Source organism: Perca flavescens, chromosome 20 (genome assembly GCF_004354835.1).
Source record: "Perca flavescens isolate YP-PL-M2 chromosome 20, PFLA_1.0, whole genome shotgun sequence".
Lineage (NCBI taxonomy): Eukaryota > Metazoa > Chordata > Actinopteri > Perciformes > Percidae > Perca > Perca flavescens.
Genome location: NC_041350.1, coordinates 7,635,656 through 7,657,964, shown reverse-complemented (window position 1 = coordinate 7,657,964; position 22,309 = coordinate 7,635,656). Strand labels below are relative to the sequence as shown.

The following is a 22,309-nucleotide window of genomic DNA, read 5'->3' as shown; positions in this document are numbered from 1 at the left end:
CTTCACAGTCAACTAGGGTGTGTGATTTGGAGACAATGAGTGCAATACACTGTGGTGACAGGCATAAAAGTTGCATCAGTTTCAGGAAAATAATGAATCTTACTTCCAATTGTGTTAGGCAACATCATGCAGATTGTCCCATCTTTGTAAATAACTTAATCTTGGTCACTGAGCATTTGTTCTATCACGTGTCACGTGCACTTGTCATCCCCACCTCGCCTATAAAGTATATTTTGGTCCTGTGTGAGGCACTGAACATCACGACTGCCCATCAGCTCTACCGAATGCTCTCTTAACTCAGAGGCTTTTAAAATGTAAAAGTTTGTTGAAATACAGTAGCGGTTGAGTGGGCTGGAACTGCTGACTATGATGAATGAACCCGCCATTAAATGACGCCGGCCACTGTATTCTAAAGTGCAACAATAACAACGACAACAAAAGAGAATTCATAACGGAGTGACAGCAAAATTAGAATGCCATGCTCTCAGTGGTCACAGGCCCACTGAGTCTGGAAACCAAAAAAAAGGAAAGAAAATGCAACATAGAGGGCAGAGGGGATAAGATGAATTTAGCCTTTTGTAATCTGACTCACGGTTTAATTTTTCCTAATATATTTAAAGTGCTTAGTCGTGATTGTAACAAGAGTTTGAGTCATGTCCCAGACACGCTGTCGTCTATGCTGGTTCCCATAATTATTGCACTAGAAAAACGTCTTCCCATTGATTGAAAGTGTTCTGAAGTTTCACATCCGTAGCTGCTGCTGTATCGCTGTGTCCCTGCGGTCATATTGGTCACTCAGCAGTGACATGATAATGTTCCGACTAGTGTTTCACAAAGGAAGGGAGCTGTCGCCTATGTAAACTCCCCGAGGTTCCCTCTAAAGCTCCACAGTGGCCCTGCCCTTAGACTCTGCAGCTGACTTTGATATACTCTGGACTCCAGTGCTTCCTGCTGAGACTACCAGGAGAAGCCACATCGCAGCACGGCCCAACTAACGCCAGCCAAAAGGGCTCTTTGTAAGAATGTCAAAATGCTCTACCCAAAGGCAAAGGACCTGAGAAAGTATTCATTCTCCCTTCTTATTTGAATTACTTTAGAGAGTTATTCAAGAGCTTGTGCGCTTCCTGATTTCAGTGAGCTGAATTGACATATTAATGGAAAAAGCAGCAGCCCATTTAAGAGTTCATGAACTCATTCGAATAGCAATATTTCAGGGTAATTGTTAGATGAATTGTTGTAATAACACAGTTTGTCTCCCATCTACAGTACCATGTTTAGTTTTTACCATCCACTATTCCAGAGTGGGGACTTTTTTTTTTTTTTTTTTCCTACCACCACCCTCTTCGGAGGACAACTTTATTTTTTATTATAGAGCAATATTTTTTTATATACACATTATGTTACATTCACATTTAGAATTACTTTCAGTGCATTAACGGTTGCCCCACCGTGACCATTCACCCTGTTTTAGTGAGACCCTGGATCCATATAAGGGCAGGGAGGATTAAAGCACCACGTATGATCATACGTTATGTGTTACACTTCATGAAGTGTAACATAACACATAAAACGCGACAAGGTGACGAACAGAACAACAGAGGAAAGTGAGACAGGACTAATAATAGATAATAGAACTGACTAGACGGGACTGGACAGGACAGTTGACAAACACAAGGACGTATTATTAGTAATTGGGTAGAATGATCTACGATTCTACGAGAGTGGGGACTTCTGGGACAACTTCACCTACTTCCAAAGTGCACAGAGAAGGGAAGTAGTATTAAAAATGCACTAGCACTGTGTAGAAGTTTCTCAGACTGAGTTCAATGACAAGGTACATACACTTTTGGTACCCTTTTGATGCTACTACATTTTACTTCAGTAATATATATACCAACCAGACATTGTGGTCAACAAGATATAGCAATCACAAATGACAGCCACATCAAAAGAAAGTACACAACATGCTTAGAAAATACCAAGGGTATTGGCACGCTTTGGCTACATTGGACACATAACGTTTGCAGAATGTATCTTTTAATTGGCTACACCTGCTGCACACACGTAGGCATAGGATTTGTAGGATAGCGTAGGATTGTGCGAGTCACAGGCGAGACGGTGAGCTTTTGCTTTGGGATTGTTGTTGTTTCTTGAGTTTTTGGAAGTTGCACAGCGCTGTGACACGTCAATCTACTGTCAGCTGTTATCACATGTTGCAGGTGAGGGGAAACATGAAATAAAAACAAAAACTCTCAAAATGAAGCTGCCATCACGGCTCATTGACAGTCATTAAGTCGTTTCCTGTGAATCCGTAGTTTAATTTAAAAGAAAATATAGACACTTTATGATCCAATTTTGTGTAAAAGAGCCGCACAAACCTTGTGTAAAAATATAAATAGAAGACTGTTCTATTTTGCGCATACGTTACGTGTGCAACGTAGCCGGCCCGTTGAGATAGGAAATATGTAGAAAGTGAAGGCAACAGTGGTTCCAGTGGTAACGAGGGCCCTCGGGGCTGTAACACCTAAACTGGGACAGTGGCTCCAGCAAATTCCAGGAACAGGAACAACATCTGAGATCTCTGTCAGAGCGCAGTCCTAGGAGCAGCTAAGATACTGGGCAGAACCCTCAGGCTCCCACGCCTCTGGTAGAGGACCTGTGCTGTGAGGGAATACACATACAGTAAAAAGCTAACAGTGTTTGAAAAAGGCTTCAGGGGAACTCCATTCCAGCTCAGCTGGTGGTAAGCTCCAGGTCCCACACTTGAGAGTAAAGTTGGCAAAGAACAGCAGCCTCATGAATTCCTAGAGCTACCAATTCTGTTTCACAACCTCTATGCTTGAGGTATTATTTGTATTATTTAAATCAGTTTCAGAATGCATGGTTCATCAGTACATTGCTGTTATGTTAGCAACTCTCAGATGTCAGAATCTCTCACCAGCATTTGAATGCACCATCTGGATTACTTTCCCAAACTAGTGATACTTCTCTTGCTTGCATTACTCTTCAGTAATAACCCAAATTGGACAGAAAACTACTAAATGTTCATGCTCAGTGCATGCATCACCTATTGTACATCAAGCAAGTTGCAAGCAGAATGAATGTCATAGTACATTAATCAAATATGAGATCAAAACAATGGCTGCATTTCTTAGGAAAATGGAAGCCTATTTGTAGTTAGTGGGCTAAAATATGCCATTAAAGACCGCATGGTTCTTTACAGGTTTCCTTAACTGTTATCGAAAAAGATCCTGATGTCTCTGCAGTCTTTCCTCGTCATACTGGGAATGTATTACCTATTTTAACTATCTAAGCGCAAGGAATTAAGCGCCTGGTGCAGGTGCGTTTAGGGCATGTACAAATCCACTTTTGATAGTTTAACGGCGGAAAAAAGGGCCCGTGTGCCAGGCGCATTGTTCAAAAGGGTTGTACTTAGTGTCTTTGCTTATTCATAGGTGTGTTTTGGGCATAACACGCAATAAACCAATCAGAGTGTCATCTCCCATTCCCTTTAAAAGCCAGTCGCGTTTGTACCTTGGCACATTGCTATTATGATGGCGGATTTGCACCGTAATATTTTTATTTTTTATCCTTTGCGTGTGTGTGTGCTGCTGTGCGTCCCTGTGTGTGAAACAAGCATAGTAGGCGCGCACTGTGCATAAGCCTAGGCACATTTTACTAATGTGCTGTTGAAATAACAATGAAATGCTGCGTTATTGACTTTAGACCAGCTTTTTGTTGGTCAATGGAGCGATCACTTCCCGCTGCCTCAACATAGCAATATGCCAAAAATGCACCTGAACACACCTCCCTGTAAGACCAGCACGCCCATGGGCGCAGAGATGGGCGCAGGTGCATTTGCTATTTAAACGAAGTGGGCGGACGTGGGCTGGACGGGAAAATGAGAACTGCGTCGGTCTTAAAATAGCAAAGAGGCTTGGGTCGGGCTTTGCGCTGAGCTGCGCCGGGTGCAAGATAGCATCCAAAATCTTAGGACATCTGTGACATGAGTTTGTGTTAAAGGTTAGGTTATGTTGGGTTTTTTCTTTACTAATTAAACGAAAAAAAGGAGAATAAGGAGCTCTCGACTCAATTATCTAACATAACCATCCTCAACATGCAGTCCATTACAAATGTTGGGGCTCCACCCAAGCAGCTGATTTCTCGAAATGCTGCATAAAGGGCCGTCTTCACTCTGCACATATGCTAGACTACAGCAGCTGGACTGTAGTCATTAGGCAGGAATGCAAACAAAAGAGCCATGGTTAAATTCATTAGGAAAATGTTTCCTTCTAATGCATGGCAATGGGAGTTGAAGAAGCACATGGAAATGCCCTGCAGCTGCGCTCCATTCCCAGCCAGCGCTGTACTGTATATTCATTATTTTACAAACAGATCAAACGCATCTGACTGCCTGCATGTCGGCTCCTCCTAGCTTCTGTTTTGGATTTGTGTGTTGTGTTTTCGCTCACCTGTTCTGCTAGTGAAGGTGAGCGAATGGAGCTGTAAGGGAGAGTTTTCTGGAAAGGAACCAAGCTCTCCTTTTCTTCACACAGCAGACTTGGAGATGAGAGTCGTGCAGAGACACCACAGAGGGTTTAACGCTAAATCCCGAGTTATTTTCCACTTAATTTTTGAACTGCAATTGCCTTCCATCCAAGCTATTCTATGTGAACCAGAATTGAACAGACATTGATCCCCTCTTTATTATAGCACTGTGTGTGGTGTTTAATGAAATAGTCCTTATGCTTCCAATGTGCTCCCACCTCTCTCTCATAAATCCCCTTGCAAAACAACAACGCTCAAACATTCTCTGGGAGCCTTCTGAGCATGTCGAGCTTCTCCCCAAGGTAAAATTGGCCTACTTCTGAGTGCATCCTCAGCATCCATCTGCTGTATACCCGTAAATTGTGTTTGCCTGCGATCGCAGGTTATCTCATCTATCAAGACAGGCCCATCAATTTCACCGAGCAGTCTCGACAGAAGGCATTAACCCTCCAGCGTCATTCTGGCATCAAGCTTTGACAGACAATAACTGCTGGTGATATCAACATATCAGATGAGCACTGTTGACAGTTCTGTTGTGACTGTCGGCAATGAGAAACTAAATACCTGAATAATAATGCACACAAACGGAATACAAATTAATTGGATTAACAGTTTTGCTGGAATAGCACAATTATCTGAGGACAATAAGCCACATTTTGCACGCCACAAGCCAAAATGGAAACAATAGGTGAAGCTAATAACACTACCGGGCTGCTATAGCCAACAGGGGATAACACTCAAGTTGAAATACACTTTGTAAGTTATGTATAGAGACAAAAACCACATTATTGCCTGAACATTTGCAAGGGATTGTGTTATTATTAACAAAGGAAGGGAATTTCATTTAAAAAATCTGTCTGCAAGTTAAGTGTTTTCTGTATATAGGGAACTGTGGAACCCACTGGAACATTATGTGAAAGGGTTACTCCAGTAATTTAGTATTGCACTCCCATAAAGTCGAGGGATTTAAAAGAGACAGATTCAAAAAAGAATGGTCCAAAATTGAAGCAGCAGACGCTGAGATATCCTGACTTTAAGTCTGAAGTATAGCTCAGGTTCCCAAAATGTGAAATCAGCAGCATAGCTTAGGGTTTTGAGTGTTAAACTATGAAGAATAAATAATACCAAAATGTATATTTCTTTACTTTCTTGTTGCGTATTTACTCATTGTTTAAAGTTGCCATAATTGATATTTTTACAATAGCAATGTATCAAATGGCAATGTGAACAATGTGACAGGGATCGCTCATATAGGAACCTGCAGAGGATTATCAGCTGGATCTGCAGAGATTTATAGGGGAGTTTCAGCTCATTGTTTAGCTGTCCGGCCGACAACTTTCCACTCTTACCACTCTAACTGTTTTTTTTTTTTTTTAAAAGCTCTAAAGATCAACTGTACACTCCCTGCTCAGCAGCAAATAGCAGACAGACACAGTTACAAAACTAGCTGGTGAACATGGTGGAGCATTTAGCAGCTAAAGAGCCAGATATTTCCCTCAGGAGTAGATGTGACCAAAAACCGAGCTAATGCCAGACCTATCTTCAAAGCGCTGCGGAGGAGGGTCTGGCTAGTCTACACAACATTCCGGGATGTGAGAAAATCATGCTCTGGTTTATCGGCATTTCTTTAAAACCAATCACAATCACCAGACAAAGCAACAGTGCCGCTGCAAATTGGCCTTGGGAAGGAACTTGTTTTGGTGGAAAATTTATTTTAGCAGTGCAAAAGAAAAGTCAGATTTGACAGACAGTCTAGCTAGCTGTCTGGATTTACCCTGCAGAGATCTGCACCGAAACTATCCCGTAGATGAAACGTCGTCGACACAGACTAAAAGAGAGTGAATATTGGACTTACATCCATCGGGTGGACAAACATGACTCCAAATAAATGATAATGTTGCTCAGTAACTGCTGGATGTGTAAATAAGCAACTGTTTGCTAACAAGTTCCCCATATCAATTTAACAGGTAATCATACTGTATGTCAATGTTGTGTTCACAACTAGCGCCATTTATATAGAGAGTGTGGCCAACTCAAATCATGGGCACCATATTGGATACCAACGTCAGAGGACTTTACTGTGTAACCCTATGGGGCGAATATGCTATCTTGAAATAAATCGCTTATTTTCACCATAAACAGACACATACATGTTATTATCAATGTTTGTCAATGTGGAAAAGGCCCTTACGAAACATTCCAGTGTATATTTACCTTCTATATCGTAAATGGGCCTCAAAAAAATGCCCATTGTAGTGAGTGACCACGTCGCCTAATAAGTCTCTGAGCAGTGTTTACCTTTCTAATGTCCACTAGCATACAGGCTAACTATAGCTAGCTTGGTGTGTAATGTGACAAAAACCCACCCATCTCAGAGAAGCAAAGCTCAATATTTCATTCAATAAAATTATGATACAAAAGGAGCACTAACGCCACATGTCTTATGTTGACAACGTGGACTTAGATATAGGAAACTCCGAAGGCAGTCGTAATATTTGCCTAGCAGGCTAGGCTAACGCTGTTCGGTGTAGCGTTAGCTAACTGTCTAAACTTTTGAAAAGCCGAACAACATCCCCGTCCAAGCTGTGTTTCACTTTCCCTCCAATATTATTATGAACATAATAAAGACACCTGGACTCGGTCGAGACCAAAAGCCATAGCTATGACTGTGGCAAGATCACAAGCATTTAGGTACATGGAGTTCTAACGAAAAGGCTAACGCTAGCATAAGGCTAACTTCAAACTTCATTCATTTCTAAAGCAGTGTTTTGAATTTCTTTGACAGCATGGTACACATAAACGATTACTATATTTGTCCTATGTAATTTGTTATCATATCGAAGAGAGAAATTGACACAATAATGAACAGCTCCCATACTTTTGGTTCACGGGGGGACTTGTGAAATCTTTTGCCGCTTCCCTGTCTTTCATTGCAGCCAAACGCGCAACAGTTGGGCATTTTTTCAGTGATTTATGTCATTTTTTAAATAATTTATTAAATTTTTCCACTATTCCCTGCACTATGTCAATGGGAATCAGATGAATGTCGGTATCAAACATGGAGTCCACGAAACATGACCACCTCGGAACCAATCGCATAATGGGATAGCTCAGAACATTCGATTCCCTAGTTGGCAAAACTCGCTCTAATATACAGCGCTGTTCACAACTTGTTTATGATGCCCCCAAGTGACCATCAAGTGTAATTGCAGGTAAATGAGAGAAATTATTCAAATATAACATTCTCAGGGGCTTTGGGAAATTTTATAGAGTCAAATAAATAAATAAATTGTGTTGAAATATTGCACTGAACTGTTCTGGAAACAAAAACTGAAGAGGCTCTTTATTCTTATTTTAGATGAGCTAGTTTTGGTCAATACACTGACATAAATTACAGTGGCTATGGCAATAAATAGTAAGGCCTGGATACAGAGTGCACTTGTCAGTGAGTCATTTAGCGTCAGAATCATTGTTTTCATGAATAAAACACAGTTGAATCTCTTCAGTAAACTACAGGGCTATGCTCATAAAACCTCCACTCTCTGTATTCGTCAGACAAATCCTTCACAGTGGGATTTTTAGGAGAATACCATCCATTCAAATGTCGATAAAAGCCCCATTGTGGGAGTCGAAGCGTTCCCTCCCACTGCAGTTTCATACTTCCCTGTGCTGTCCATGGTGCTGAAAAGCCTTCACTGACCGAACGCCACTTTCCACCTCCACACTCGGATTTCTTATTGTGATCCCGCAAGTACCAGCTACCACTTGTAATCCACAAGAGGGTGGTGATTACAGTGGGTGGTGCCGTTACACTGCTTGCCATGGTGCCTCATGGCAGCCATCGATCCCTTAACCACACACACACACACACACACACACACACACACACACACACACACACACACACACACACACACACACACCCTAATATTTTCTCAAGAGGTATATTGACTCTTAGTTTAATAAAATAATAAGCACATAGGGGACAGATATAATCCACACACACAGACAAACACACACACACGTCAATTCGTGCAATTTAAAGGGAGTTTAATAAACGTCTTAGCTACTGTAATTACAAGGGAACATTTTGAGGTAGGTTAGGTTAATCTTCCCTCCTCTCTCACCTTTTCCCCTCCTCTCTCACTTTCTTTCACACACACACACACACACACACACACACACACACACACACACACACACACACACACACACACACACACACACTAAGACTACCAAAACGCGCACAAAACACACCCAGGATTAGTATGCGTGGGGCACAACTACCCACCCTCTCAGCTTTCCTGACATCCGTGCAACGCTGCGACCTTTCCCACATTTGCAACATTACAAAATGAAAAGAAAATATGAAAATAACAGTGGCAGCAGCTCCACTACACTGAACAGATTTCCCACGGATCGCGTTACTTTCTGTAGATAGCCTACTTGCAATTATCCAAGAGTGCGAGCCACATTTTTCAGCTCATTAAAACACTGCCTGACATTATAGGCAACACAAAGACAGAGCTTGTGAAACAAAGTAGCAGCCTCAGAAATAACATTTTGCATTTAAATCAAAGCCGGGGTATTAGAATTTGCAGGCAACCTAGTTGGAGGTGAACCGCAACCAGACCACCAAACACATATAAAAGCTACATAATAAACTGCTTATCTTATCTGAGCAGTCAGAACTCCTACATACATGTATCAGACTATTCGGGTCATGTCTTACCTTTAGAGACGGACAAGTATCCATAGTGTGCCGCCGCAGGCTCTATACAGTAGTCAGTATTCTGTTTCCCTGGTTCGAGGCTACAGCCGCTCCCTTCCCATTCATCCACTAATTCCAGGAGACGAACTGCAAAACCCGCTGCCTACCGAACCGCATGTCGCTTCTTCTCTCCTTGACAATATTTCCCAGCAGCAGATGCTCTGGAAACCTGCGCTTGTGCCGGGGAGCTAAGCTGCGACGAAGAGCTTCACAGCATATTTGTAGTTTCCCCTTCAAGTAAAAATAACTAGCTCGCTGCTGTGTGGGCTCGTCTTCGCTGTATTTCCAGGCGAGAGAGTGCTGCTACATGGCACAGGCGGTTTTCCTATTTTCTCCCCAGTGAAATCACAATATGTCCTTGTGATTGTTTGCGTCTCTTTGGCTCCTAAACGCCCGTCCAAGCCGAAAGTAAAAACAAAACAAAAAAAAAAAAAAACAGTACATCCAAAAGAAAGTTTTTTGTTTGTTTCAATAATTTAGGAGTTGTTTGTCCAAGAGCTATAGGATGGAGAGGTGCGAAGTCTCTGCGCTAGAAAGACTGCATTGGAGCGGCGGATAACCCTAGATGGCACAAACACCACGAGGTACCACAGAGACCACGGAGAGGCAGGTTGGCCATCAGCTGGAACTACAGCACCTTTACGCAAACACACACCGGAGCGAGATTGAAGCGTTGGTTAAGCGTAAAGAGCCACTTTGGCACGGTCCGCAGCGAGTACCGTGTTAGGCAGGAGATTAAGGACAGACCACGGATTAGTGTGTGCTTAGCGGTGTTGAGCGTTCGCATCAACAAGGCAGCCTGTCAGGGTTGTAGGTAACCTTGATCTTATATTATCTGTCAATCCTTTGGAAAAGAAAAATGAAGTTATCGTGTGCGCTGTTGTCGTTGCAGAAAGCTCTGCATATAGATGCGTTCTCGTTCGGTCCCAAAAACAGCAGGTTGCATCCGGTTTGACCTACAGAAAGCAGGAGAGCTCATTTTCGCGTTTGGACGCCGACACAGTGAGGGACAATCATTAAACTGATGACTAATTAATGAGTTCATAAGTAGTTCCTCCAACCAAATACTACATCTATTCAAGTTAAGTGCAATTTTAAATGAGTTTCCACTGTATGCCACTTTATTCCAGTGGTGGAATAAGTATTCAGATTCTTTACTGAAGTAAAAGTACTAATACCACACTGTAAAAATATACTCCCAAGTAAAAGTCCTGCATTGGAAATTGTACCTATCGTCAGGAAAATGTACCTGAAGTATTAAAAGTAAAAGTACTTAATGCAGAAAAATCCTCACATTTTAGAAACTGGAAACGATCAAAGCAGTTCAGTCGGTCAACTAAGTGTTTAATCGGCTAATCATTTCAGCTGGACTTAGTAATTACTGTAGGCCGTTATATTGTTGGGTAGTTTAATTTATAGATTAATATTTTATATAACTGTGTGTTTTGTGTGCAGAAATCTTAATTTTAATAACTAAAGCTGTCAGATTAAGTACTTAGTTGCATTCCTCCACGGCTTTACACTTACCACTCCACTACACTACAGAGGGTAATTTGCTACTTTTTACTCCACCACATAATTTATTAGTCATAATAAGTTAGTTTTGCATACAACACATATGATTAGATAATAGGATGTGAGGCACTGTTATTTGAACAGCCCAGCAGTATATAATATACAATGACATGACACTGATGGGGGACATGCTGCATAATGAGCACATTTTGTTGCTAATAATAGTGTACTTTTACTTTAGTCTAAATTTTAATACACAGTTAATTGTAATGGAGTAGTCTCCCTGCTACTTTTATTTAAGTAATTGATCTGAATAGTTCTTCCACCTTACAGTCAGCCAATAGGTTGGCTTGTGACCCCTGAAAAAGAAAGAAATCAACGTCTGCATGTCACACGTGGTCACTACCGGCAACTGGGTTCTACTGTGATCACTTTAGCCTAAACATGTTTTACATTTTGTTTTAGTCGAATCATTTTTAGACCCGGAAAGTAAAATGATCCAGTGATTCACAAAACATTTGCAAACATTAGAGTGAACTCAGATTTATCTTGGGATTTCTTTTCGAGGCTGTTTCTGGGATTTAGAGTTCATATGTTTTACCTTTGGCTGCCTTAGGCTAAATTGAGCTCTCATTGCTGCATGTGTAAAAATAACACTTGTAAAATCAACCTTTTCTTCTGTATTTTATGTTTGTTTTTTAATGTGACATCACTCAAACCAATATGCAGTAAAGTATTGACGTGGTAACCTGGTCTTTGCCACAAACTGGGCTTGCACATTTGATGCCAAAATACTAGTGGTGTCCAAATGAAGCTTTATGAACCCAACGACATGGCACACTTGGTTTAAAATAAAAGGCACAAAATGGAAATTCAGTGTGCTTTCAACCCTTTGTTGAACAGAGAGTGCCATCTATTTAGCTCAGAAAATAAAGAAAATGCTTCACGAAGCTTCATTTGGACATCACAAAAAAATACAGAAATGTCATTAAAAAGCATGGCTAACACACCAAATAAAGGAAGTACGCCGACTTAACATGTTATATGAGCTATATCCTGGAATACATATATATTAATTTTGTTTGGCAAAACTTTAATCATAGACAAATTAATGTGCAGTATGTCATCCTGTAGAGTAATGCAACTTGTGTCAGTTTTACCCCTGAGAGGTGTCTCAGACCTCTTATGAACAAATTCTTATAACACTCAGAAATACAATTAGACGTTTTGGGGATTTAAGAGTAGTATTGTTCTGTATATAGATCATCTGAAAATGTAATACACGGAAAGTAATGGAATATCAAGACTGATAAAACATTGTCCTGGCCCTGTGGAAAGTGCTTTAAAGGCATTCAGACCAACATATAGGGAGATAAAATTGCTGTGTTGGAGGATTCGTGACCTTAGTATTTGTGGAACCGTGGCTACCGCCCTGCTCTGAGTCTGCACAAACAAGCCAAATGCAGACGAAGGTCTGATGCAGATAAATAATGTAATAACTAAACGTTGACTTTAGCTAGCGATAGCTGATACTAGTGATTTCTAGGCTGCAACCTATTTTAGGCTACATTTAATAAACATAACCTGTAGTAGTACACAATCGTATGTGTATTGTTTTGATTACAATGTGCAGAATTACTTTACGTTGCCTATTTATGTATATTTATTTCTATTTCTCACTGTCACTGTTGATGTACAGCATCAACAGGGGTCGACGTTGTTGTTTATGTGTGTGTGACGTCAAAAACTGGGGCGGGGCAGACAATCACAAAAAGCGGGACAACACACAAGGCAGGAAGTGAAGTATCTGAAATGAGAAGAGGTGAGAAAACAAAACAGGAAGTAAAGAAAAAAAAAAATCAGAAACGTAACTTAAATCAACAGCCCGGGGTGTGACACACAGCTATAGACACCAAACTGGCAAGCTAAAGGTCTGTCGCTCTTAAACGATCCTCTTTAACCCCGGCAAACACTGCTACCACTATTCATTGTTTGTTGTCTTTATATACGCAAAGCGTTTTTGGGTCCCTTTTAAATCCTAGCTATTAGTATTATTATTTGATGTATGGTTAAGATTTGTAAAAGTAAAAGTAACTTGTTGCCTTGAAACCCAACGATGGACATATGGAAATATGAGTATACTAGTCTGGATCAACGGACCTAGGCTACTTTCCAGGATGACATCAGATGTCAGGCTTTGCCCCTCCTCTTCCACTCTCTGTGTGTTGCCGTTCTTTTTTTTTTCTCCTATCCTGGAATGTACATGTGGTGGAGCCATACCTTACTCCGCAGCGCTGTGGAGAAAGGTCTGGCAATGCGAGAGTATGAGACTACTAATGTTTTATGTCTTGTCACATCATGGAATCGTGTCTTCTCAACCATAAAACCCTTTTTTTTCAGCTTGAAAGACCTTAGAAACAGTAGTTTGACAAAATGTTTTAACCTTAGGTCAATTTATCTGATTAAACTCCACATGCAGAGGAAGACTGTGGCATGTGTTTGAAAGCTCTGGAAAATTCCATTGAGTGGACCTGAAGTTATTTTATTTTTCATCAAACATTTTTTTTCACTGAGTGGTATTAAAATGCTCATGTTATGATTTTTGGCTTTTTCCCTTTCCTTTATTGTGTTATATATCTTTTTTGTGCATGTCATAGCTTTACAAAGTGAAAAAGCCCAAAGTCCACCCCAAAGGCACTTACCATCTCCAACAGAAAACACTGTTCACAAACTGCTCCAAACAGCTCTATTGTAGTCCAGCCTTTACTTCAGAGACAAACGTGTATCACACACGTTATAATGCTCGCCTAGCTGCTAGGGTGGCACGCCCTCATACTCTGCTTCTTATTGGCTAATCGTCCTTACCTAGCTACTGCGCATGTGCGACTCCCAACAAAGATTGAACAGAAGTGTGATGCCTCACTTGGAGAGAGCTCATCGCACAGGGTGAAAAGAGGAGCTGCAGCAATGTGCAGTACAACACAAATATGGTGTCTTTTGAAAATTGAACCATGTAAACCTATTCTGGTACAACCTCTAAATACAATTATGAACCTGAAAATGAGCATAATATGAGCACTTTATGCTTTTCAGGATAAAAGGGGCTTTACAGAGGTTTTCTTGTTATTTGTTGCCGATTCTGATTTCCATTGAAGTCAAAGTTAATCATCGATGTGTGAGTAGGATTCCAGGCAGGATTTTTGTCCTTGTGTTCATGAGGATTCCTGGCAGCTGTCTTGTAGCTGTTGAACTCTGAAAATCTTCTCTGCATTTGGCAGCTGTAAATTTGTTGCTTTTGGCCTGGATTGTGTGTTTAACTTCTCTGTATTGTCTAATATTATCATCAAGTCCTCAAAACCATATGACGATATAGGTCGTTTGTTTCTACCCTCTAATACGACCCACAGGAGCCTTTCATAAATTAGCGCCCCTAGCAGTGGCAAGAAAAAAAACAGTCGCAGTTTTGAATACGTCATTAACGTTGTAAAACAGTCGCAGTTTGGTTATGTTTAGGTACAAAAACTTCTTGGTTATGTTTAGAAAAACATCATGGTTTTGGTTAAATGACGCCCATTTATTTCTAACATGACAGCTGCTCATTCTACAGCTCTGACACTTTAAAGTGCTCATATTATGCTCATTTTCAGGTTCATAATTGTATTAAGAGGTTGTACCAGAATAGGTTTATGTGGTTTAATTTTCACAAAACCATATATTTGTTGTACACGTTGCTGCAGCTCCTCTTTTCACCCTGTTTGTTGAGCTCTCTGTTTTAGCTACAGAGTGAGGCATCTCACTTCTGTTCCATCTTTGTTGGGAGATGCACATGCGCAGTAAGCACTGCTAGCTAGTCAGTTGCAGAGTATGAGGGCGTGCCGCACTAGCAGCTAGGCGAGCATTATAACGTGTGTTACAAAGTGACGCACGTTCATCACTGAAGTAAAGGCTGGACTACAATAGAGCTGTTTGGAGCAGTTTGTGAACAGTATTTTCTGTTGTCCCTTTGGGGTGGACTTTGGGCTTTTCACTTTGTAAACCTATAACGTGCACAAAAAGATATATAACACAACAAAGGTAAGGGAAAAAGCCAAAAAGCGTAATATCAGCACCTAACTAAAATTGATGCAGCAGATTTAAACATTAAACTCAAGAAGTGCATTTAGGTTTGACACTGTTCCATGTTGCTCATAGATTGAAGACTAACTATAGAGAGATGCTGTTTCCAGTTGATTGGTGAAAGACACTTTTTAGCCGATTTCAAGCCGAAGCGCAGAACAAAAACTGGTCCGGACCAGGTTAGCCGTGTAGCATAAGTTGCCACGGCAATCTAGCCAGGTAAAAAGAGAGCCACCTTCGTAACACTGAAAACCATGGCTTTTTGGTAGTACACCCCTGAGGTCTGTTAGTGACCTCTCAAACCATTCTCAATCCCAACTCATCAAACACTGGCGCTTGGTCAGTGGCTCTCAGCGTCAGACACCGACGCAAAAATCACCCTTTAGCATCTGTATGGAACGCACCGGGCATAGCAGCGATTCCACTGCGGCACTGTAAGATGATGCAGTATTAACAGCGACAACGGTAGCGAGTATGAAAGACCAAAAATCGGGGTTGAAGTCCTGTTCTTGTCCCGCTTGTCACTGAAACGTACATTTTGTAACCCCACCCACAATCTTTTTCTAAACCTAACTGTCCCGTTCTTGTGCCGCGTGTAAGTTAAAAACGTACGTCTCGACCCAGAGTGTAAAAAAATGACGACTAAAACTAACGCCCAATGGCTAGATGCTAAAGGAGACTTTTTGCGTCAGTAACAAACACCAAAGGCACCTGATCCAAGCGTTGCTTTTTGACGCACTGGGAGAGAGAATGTGTTGAACTTCTACTGGATCCTCTGTGATTGCTCCAGCCACTGGGTTCAGGATACACCACAGATGCTAAACCGCAGCTTCTGAGGACACAGCAATGGGGTTGACGTGATGTGATATTGACCCAAGCAGTTCAGGGTTTAAACCAATCTTTAAACTTAAACTGCAGCTAAGCTGATGTAGGGCTGGATCCGCATATTCAAATATTCGTTTGATGGGTAGGTATTCCATTTTCAACTTTGGGTTTCAAATATATATATATATATATTTTTTAAACGTGCATGTAGGCTGAAATTCACCGTGGTGCTTTGTAGGGATTGAGCTGCTAACCAAATGTCCGCTACAAGCAAGCAGTCTGATGTTTGTAGAGGTCTCTATGGTTACACTGTAGCATGCGATTGTGTCGTTGTCAGGCGATTTGATAAAGGTAGAGATAGTAACGTTGGATGCCAACACAGTGAGGCACTGGCTGGCCGGCTGAGCATTCATTCACTCACACTGCGTCGGTCGTCACTCGTCAGACAGTCCGGCATGTTACACATTATGTTACATGTCATTTAGCTGACACTTTTATCCAAAGCGATTTCCAATTAGGTGCTTTTAACCTTGGTACAAACTCCGGACAGCAAGAATTAAGTACAAGTACATTAGCTTTAAATAAGCCAAACTAAAAAGAGCAATATGAAAGTGCAGCTGTTATTCCTTTTTTGTTATTTTTTCTTCATCGTCATCCAAGGTGCAGTCGGAAGAGATGTGTTTTTGGCCTGCGGCGTAGGATGCGTAGGCTTTTGGCCATCCTGATGTTAATAGGGAGCTCAGTCCACCATTTAGGAGCCAGGACAGCAGTCGGGATTTCGTTGAGTGATTAGTTGTCCCTCGCTGTGAGCAAGCAGGTTGGCTGATGCAGAGCATAACGCAGGTCTTTCCGTTTGATTTGAATGCCTGCAGCAAAAAGGTAAGTCTGATTCAACTTTTGGAAAAAAAAAAGCAACCAGACATCAACCTCCGGTGGACAATCATGTAACTGGCTATAAGACTTGCTAGTTTGTATCGCGGCGTGACGTTACAGTTCAGGGAACATCAGTGCCTCTATTGCTATTGACAAACTATGAATGTAAAAAATTAAACAAGCACTGAACTGCCCTGGAGCATGTGTAACAACAGGTGACTTTTTCCTGCAACAACAAAGCAGTCGCTTCATCTCTCGTTTGTCTCTTTTCTTTCTGACTTTTTCCATGAAATAAAGCTGCCTTCAGATGCGGTCGGAAATGTTGGTTTCCCCCGACCGCTGTTGCCGCCACCACCACCGAAGCTTCGACTATTCGCTGTTGAAAAGCACCGAAGCTTTGAAGCTCAAGAAACGGTATTCGGTACAGCCCTAAGCTGATGACAGAGCAACTGCCCCACAATGTTCACATAAATTGTATCAACAGCACACAGGCAGTAGTATTTAAAATGTTGTGCTCATTTCAAAGTGCTATATGAGACTGTTGATAGGGTTAACAAACCCACCGTCTCTTATTTCATTTTGACAGATGGCGGCAGTTGTTGTGACTCTTGTGCACAGCCTTCGCGTAATGGAGTCATGAAGTCATTACAACAATGATTCTAAACAAGGCTTTTAGCTACAGTTAAATTACAGTAAAAGTGCTGTAAGTGGGCTGAAAGTGTCCCAGTGTAAATGTGACTGGAGACAAGGGCTGCTTCATTTAGTTAAAGCACATGTCAATTTATACAAAAGTACAATTTGCACAGATAGATAGTGGATCAAAAATAAACAGGAATGGGTTGTGGTGAAAAATATTAAAGGACACGAAAACAAGTTCTGACAAAACCAGACAGTCAACAAGACACAATCAATGACCATGAATGAAAGAGCAGACATGACAAAGACATTACAACAAAAGCAAGAAGATGAAAAGAAGGGGTAATGAGATAGCGGTAAGTGGGCAGTTGAGACAGCAGTGATTATGGTTTTCAGTGGGATGAGTGGGATACAAACGGCGGCAGGGTCCAATAGCAGAGATGGAAGTAATTCAGAGAGTCAGAGGTTTAACCTTTTTACATTATGAGCCCTTAAAAAGAAGCAATTACTTGCAATCAATTACTTGGAATAAGTTGTTAAGCCAGTCCAACAAAAAATGTTTTTGCTTTATCAGTTGTGTCATTTAAATAGTGTATCTAGGCCGGAAGAGGTGAAACTATACATTGTCTGTAGTTTGCAAAAACACAGTCAGGAAAAAAGGCAAAATAATCACCTCATGTGTTGATCTTTGGGGTAAATGTGTTTGCGATCAATAGGCTTTCAGAATCAGTGACTTTGTTTCGGGGAAATAGAGATATGATACAACTGAAATTCAGTGCATGAGAAGTGCACTTTTTTCCTCTTACAAATTGATAAAACATCTGCCAATTCGCATAAAAATTGAGAATTGATTATAGTCTGAAAAAAAAAAAAAAAAAAATATATATATATATATATATATATATATATATATATTATTATGTATATTATTTTGTGGGACATTTTTGTTAATGTCAGGGCCCTAAAAATGTATCCTGCGACCCCTTGCAAGGGTCTTAAGCCAAAGGTTGGGAACCATTGCTCTCCTTACATGTATTAAAGGGTAACTACTGTTTTTTGTTTTGTTTTTTGTGTCTAAGTGACTGATGGGAACAACAATCTTTGACATTGGTCTGGTATTGAGCAAGATCCTCGCAGTTGGCAGCGGCGGAGAAGCTACAATTTAAGTTAATAGGGCAAAAAAAAGTTTGTATTTACCTTCACAAAAGTGCTGATTTCGCCACTGACAGGCTCAGATTAACAATCTAAGTTTCTGACAACATTATGGGAAGGATTTCTAAGGAGGTTGACCTTTTTGTTAAAGAGTAAGATCCTTTTTTTAAACATAATATCCACGAAATTGCGTTCGCTAAACCCACCAGACTCCATGTAAATAAACAATAATTTTAGCAACGTAAAATACACTTCATTCAAAGTCGACAGAAACAACATAATACTATGAAAAGCCGTTTTCGGTCGTCATTTCACTTTTCCAACCATCACAACTCTAGTTTTGGTTGAAATAAACACATAGTTTACTGATTTACATGTGAAAATATGTTGGCTCTATACACGCTAAAAGTAATGCTTTTTTAAATGGAGTCTGGTGGGTTTAGCACTAGCAACTTCAGAGCTGTTTCTGGTTAAACAGAAAAAAAAGGGTTTTTAAAGGTAATCTCTGAAGGGATCCTTTCCTTTGTGGTGTGAGACACTTAGAATATTAATCTGAGCCTGTCAGTGGCAAAAGAAGCACTTTTGTAAAGGTAAATACAAGCTGGATAATTTCCCTATTAACTTACATTGTAGCTAGTTTCGCCGCTGCTGACTGCAGCAATCTTGCTTAATACTGGACCAATGTCAAGGATTGTTTTCCAGGTTGAAAAAAATGGTAGTTACCCTTCCATCTGCAGCTGAAATGATGCCAGACAAATGCTTGTTCCTCTTCTTCTTCTCTCCTCTCTGAGTTTGAAACAATCAAAAAAACTATGTACAGTGCTACTACAGTGCCTATGTGTATAAGGAAAACATTGAGCCTTTTTTAAAGACGAAACTACATTTTTGTGAGGTGTTTTTCAAGATTTCAGTAGAAACCAATGTGCTTTGGGTAGGGAAGTCAGAGACATCTTTTCGGTTGTCATTGTTCCTTTTACATTCATAAAAACCTCATTACGGACATTGGGAACATTTCAAACTTTAACAAATATTTATTTTTGATTGAAAGTTTTGACATTGTCACAACAGCCTCAAGGTCCATCTAGCACTTCTTCTTTTGATCGTACACCTCCATCTTCCTTGGCAAATGGAGTTTGCTTGACTTCATTTTGAGAAATGCCATGTAGAAGATTGGGAAGATGCAAAAAGACTCTCTTGTATTTTATGAAGGTTACAATGCTCACTGTGCTCATTTATATGGTGCAATTAGATTCTAAAAATAGATCATCTGCATTGATCTTGGGCTCCATCGTTGGAATCAGTAATCATGTTTTTATCTAATTATCAAGCGAATTTTAAGCGAACTTTTAAAATGTTGCAAAAAAGCAAAAAAAAAAAAGTAAATACAAATTAGAAGCGTTTCCATCAACTGGTTTAAAGCGAATAAATAAGACTACGCAAAGCGTAGTTTCGTCACAAGTTGACGTTACGCATGGTTGTAGATTGCAAAGCGGCTTGCTAAATCAAAGAGTTTAGATTTTCTTTGGCTAAATGGAGAGTCTTGTACTAGTTGGCCAATTGTGCATAATACATACGCAGTGTGCAGGACCCTTTGCCGTTTCCATCAACATTTTCTAATGCAATACTTCAAAATGCGCATAAAAATACGTTCATGGAAAGCCGACTACTGTCAGCTTTGCAGTAAACCACTGAGTCAGATCACCTGTATTAGGGCTGCAGTTCCTTTTGATCATACCCTGAAGTACATATTAAGGCTAGACCCTTCTTTCCCTAAAACCAAAATGTTTTTTATCACCTGAACACGTGTCACTTAATTTTTTTTTTTTTTTCTTCCACCTGTTTCTTGTACGTTCAGTTCAGGTATACGCAGTGCAGGGATTTAAAGGGTAATTTGGTTTTGTTTAACCAGGATTTTCCTATGTTTTTGTTTATAAATGACTGATGGGAACAACAATCTTTGAAATTTGTCTGGTATTAAGTGAGAATGCTGTAATCAGCACCCGCAGACCGGGCTGCAATGTAACTCTATACAGCAAATGTGCATCGTCAATTTCGTCCACTAAAAGTGCTGTTTTTTCCACTGACAGGTTCAGATTATTATTATATATAAGAGTCTGACAACATATAGAATGGATACCTAAAGAGGTGTTTAACCATAGACTGTATAACAGTCTATGTGTTTAACCAGAAACAACTCTAAGAGCACTAGCGCTAAACCCATCAGACTCCATTTAAAAAAACAATACTTTTAGCCTGTAAAGAGCCAGCATATTGTAACATGTAAATCGGTAAACAATGTATTTGTTTTAACAAAAAACAAGCATTGTGATTGTTGGAAAAGTGGGAAGACGAACAAAAGCGGCTTTTCATAGATTTATTTTCTTTCTGTCGACTTTGAATGAAATGTATTTTACAATGCTAAAATTACTGTTTATTTAGATGGAGTCTGGTGGCTTTAGCAAATGCAATTTCACGGATGTGTTCATGTTTAAAAAAGGATCTTACTCTTAACAGAAATGTTGACCTCCTTAGAAATACTTTCCATAATGTTGTCAGACACTTAGAATAATAATCTGAGCCTGTCAATGGCAAAACGAGCACTTTTATGAACCTAAATGGAAGGTGCACAATTGCCCCTGTACTTACATTGTAGCTTGATTTGCTGACTACTGAAACCTGCTTAATAATGGACCAATTTTAAAGATTCTTGTTCCCATCAGTCACTTGGACACAAAAACATAAGAAAATAGGGTCCAGGTTGAAAATAACTGAAGTTACCCTTTAAAGACACCCACCTTTCCCACCCTTGAACTTTTGGGATTTTGTGCTGGATAAGAATAGCAAAGTGCCTGGATCGTTACCTTTCTCATTCACCTTTTAAAAGTCACTTTAATAGACTTCCATTTACAGCATGTAATTATCTTTTAGTCATTGTCCTTCATCTCCCATCGGTTTGCAATTAACTTTTTCTTACAGAACTTAACAATAACAACACAGCTGATGAAGATCAAACAGAATGACTTGTGGAAATGGAAAACAGAATATGAAAATGCTGGAAACTCCCAAAACCAGCAGCTATACTCTCTTCGGGAGAAATACAAGCTACTCTTCCTGTTCTCAGTTGCCACACTAGAGCGAACGTACATCAGATGATTTGCATTTTAATTCCCACAGCTTGTCACTAGAAAATAGGGAAGGATTTCCCAGTTTCACCACTTGACAGCTTTTGTCCTCCGTGCTTTTACAGCAACCTGACAACATTATGGTGAAGATGCATGGCCCTGATCTTCTCTTACTCGGTTGCAATCCATCAAAGGGGAAGTGGATAGAGTTCAGTTTGTCATCCAGTTTCTATTGATCTGCCGTCTTCAGCATAGAGTCGATTGGCTGTCAGGGTATCAGTGTCTGTGACCTTCTGACATACTGGCCTCAATGGAAAAAGAAACTAACAATTCAAAAAGAAAAAACACACAAGACTAATTGTACCGTCGCCATAGCTAATCTTGTTACTTCCACAATCACTCAGGTGACCTTTCATCAAGTGTTTAGAATTAGCTGGAAGTTATTATTGCCGTTCACTGAATGATGGACAGATGATGTAATTGTTATTGGTTTATAACGCTGGAGGAGGATTACAGCTTTTAATTCATGTGTTTTTTAACTTGTACTGTCATTTCACACACTGAACAAAGACATCTGCTTTGTTTAATGTTTTGATTTTAAATTAGCATCACCTAGGCTACAACTCTGGATTCAATTTCAATTTGAGAGAATTCAAAAAATTATATTTAGGGTTTCCTGCATCCATCCATCCATCCATCTTCGTCCGCTTATCCGGTGTCGGGTCGCGGGGGGAGCAGCTCCAGCAGGGGA

General features: G+C 40.3%; 1 protein-coding gene across 1 annotated transcript in view; it reads right to left on the bottom strand.

Moving 5' to 3' along the window:
* The window catches only part of LOC114547098 (leucine-rich repeat and fibronectin type-III domain-containing protein 2), a 145,788-nt gene extending 135,518 nt beyond the window's left edge, over window positions 1-10,270 (bottom strand). The window contains exon 1 of the mRNA XM_028566328.1: window positions 9,281-10,270. The gene's annotated coding sequence lies outside the window, so the exon portion shown is untranslated. The remainder of the gene's footprint in view (window positions 1-9,280) is intronic.
* Window positions 10,271-22,309: the final 12,039 nt, after the last annotated feature.